The 2674-nt window shown below is 47.4% G+C and overlaps 1 protein-coding gene across 1 annotated transcript in view; it reads right to left on the bottom strand.

The window, feature by feature from the left end:
- RERE (arginine-glutamic acid dipeptide repeats) overlaps positions 1-515 on the bottom strand; it is a gene marked incomplete at its 3' end in the record, with an annotated part of 7155 nt that extends 6640 nt beyond the window's left edge. Inside the window, exon 1 of the mRNA XM_027702932.1 lies at positions 240-515. The remainder of the gene's footprint in view (positions 1-239) is intronic.
- Between the last annotated feature and the right edge of the window lie 2159 nt (positions 516-2674).

Raw genomic sequence — 2674 nt, 5'->3', positions numbered from 1 at the left:
CAAAAGGGGGAAAGGGAAAGCAAAAGGGGGAAAGGGAAAGCAAAAGGAAAAAAAGGAAAGCAAAAGGAAAAAAAGGAAAGCAAAAGGAAAAAAGGAAAGCAAAAGAATAAAAAGGAAAGCAAAAGGAAAAGCAAAAGAAAAAAGGAAAGCAAAAGGAGAAAAGATACAGCAAGAGCTTTCTACCATCACTCTAGGACAGTATTTCATGCCTGGAGTGAGATTTTGCTGAAGGTACTCACCCCAACTTCCAGCTCCTGCTGTGTTTACCTGCAGTATTTTCCACCCAGCTCCCACACACAGAGCCAGAACACAGAGCTCTCCCTGCCAGGAGCACAAACCACACACCAGCTTCTTCCCTGGGCTATTAATGCATTGTTCAGCACTAACATTAATTTTCCTGCCCTGTTCTCGGGCACTTCCCGGGTGTGAGGACTGGACCAATCCTGCTGGTGTTGAAGGGTCCTGCTGCCTGTCCTTGAATGCTCAGAGGCCAAGTGTGTGACCCTTCTGGAGGCAAGTTTGCTGAAAGTCTTAAAAAGCTCTCAGGAGCCTCTCCAATGATTTATGTGCCTCTTATCAGTTGTCTTCCTTATCTCCTTCCCTGCGAGTTTGTAACACAAACACCCGCTGGAACACTGTGGGCAGGAATGGTCACCGAGTTACACATTTACAGCCCTTGTAAGCCCTCGAAGAACAGGCAATTAAAAGTGTGTTTGTTCATCAGAACTGCTCTGGGCCAATCACCCCTGATGGCTCCAGGGTGCAGACAAAGCACCCGACAGGCTCTGACTTCATCAGCATCTCCCAGCCCCGAGGTGACCCTGGAATCCAGGCACACAATTCCAGGTGTTTCCCATGACAGACACCGACCTTTTCCTTGCCCTGCTATTTACCCACCGTGACCCGAGCAAAGCAAACGGGGAGATCTCACATTTCTGAGGGGAGATCTCACATTTCTGAGCCGTGTCTCGCAGCTGCCAGGCCTGAAATCCCAGTTTCTGGTGCTGCCCTCCCACTGCACATTCCACCCTCACACTGACACACTGGGATGTCATGGCATCATCCCCAAATCCAGGTCGAGGGGCTGTTTGACAGACGAGCTATGCAGGGTGACAGCTCAGATAAGATCCTAAATCCCTCTCTTCAACACGGTGGTGATGCCACAGAACTTGGGGGAAAGCAGCAAAGCCAGATTTCCCAAGGCAAAACTATTTCTGCATTTGTCACCAGGATGTTTTGCATGGTTTCAGAGTCAATTTTTCAGGAGGAAATTGCCAGGTTTATCAGGCAATCATGAGGATTTTTAAGGATTGAAGTGGGAAGGATCTAAGACAGCAAAGTAACATTTCCCTTTGTGTTATTCCAGCACAAGTAGAACAACTTTTACTTGCAAGAGCTCCTAAATTCAGGAAGGACCAAGAACAACATTTAACAAGACAGTCAGCTTTGGCCACAGGGAACACTGGGAATGATATCTGGAGTGAGCACATCAGCTCCTGCCTCCTCCAAAAACCAGTGGGCAATTTATGGACCACACTCCCAACAGTGACCTGAGAGCAGCTCTCTGAGAACACACCTGCTTTCACACAGCTTTACACACAGGCTACCAGAAAAGTAATGTTCCAAATAAGCCACAAACTTCACCCCACACTAGTTCAAGAGCAGCAACATAAGATCAATACAGTCTTAGAAAGTTTCTGGGCTCCCAAATTTAGCAGATAAACGAGCTGTGCTTTCTGTTCTCTCAGTGTTTGGTGAGGGCTGCAGCAAACAGCAGGACACTGGGGCTGTCTGCACACTGGTCACCAGCCCTGTGACAGCCAAACCACTGCAGGAGCCTCTCCCAAATCCCTTCTTGCTCCATCACACACCCCGAGGACCTTCAGGGCCGAGTGGTTCAGTGGTGACCTCAAAAGCCCAGAGTAACCAAGGTACAGAGCTGGGAGCAGAGCACAAAAATTCCCACATTGATCCACCCTATTAAAGTGGGAGTTCTTTATTAGAACTCCTCTTGCCATTCAAAAAGGTGCTTTAATGGCCTCTGCAGTCATAACACACACGGGAACAAACAATGATCCACAGGCAGTAAATATGAAGCCGTGTATTTACTGCTGCTTCTCTGAAGTCAGCCAGGCTAATGGCAATGATTACCACAAAATAGGGCTGAGTAATGCAAAGTAGTCATCCCATAGCACCATTAAAAAGCAGAGCTTTAAAAAATGACCATATAATGCAAGATAACTCCCTCCTGCTAAAGGCTGTTAGGGGAGAACAGGCCCACGGGACCTGCAGGAGCTGCTTCTGTAACAAGAACTGTTATCTGGGGAACTTGGAGTCATTTGGAGCCAAGGAAACATCTGCATTATGAGGTTGCTTAACAACATTTAAAACAGGAAAAAACCCCTCGTTGTTATACACAGCAGATTATTTTGAACAGATTCTATCACGGGATCACAGAATATCCTGAGCTGGAAGGGACCCAAAAGGATCATTAAAGGCCAACTCCTGGCCCTGCACAGGACACCCCAACAATCCCACCTTGTGCTGGGTTTTATCAGGCACAATCACTCTGCTTTCCTTCCAGCCACCACACCTACACAACTGGATTGGCAGGGGAACCATTCAGCCAACAAAATGCAGATGAAGAGACAAAAAGTGAGATTAGGGTGGAGAA

Source organism: Neopelma chrysocephalum, unplaced genomic scaffold (assembly GCF_003984885.1).
Source record: "Neopelma chrysocephalum unplaced genomic scaffold, ASM398488v2 Primary Assembly neopelma1_200, whole genome shotgun sequence".
NCBI classification, from domain to species: Eukaryota; Metazoa; Chordata; class Aves; order Passeriformes; family Pipridae; genus Neopelma; species Neopelma chrysocephalum.
Note: the sequence above shows the minus strand (reverse complement) of the source record. Positions and strands in the feature narration are given on the sequence as shown.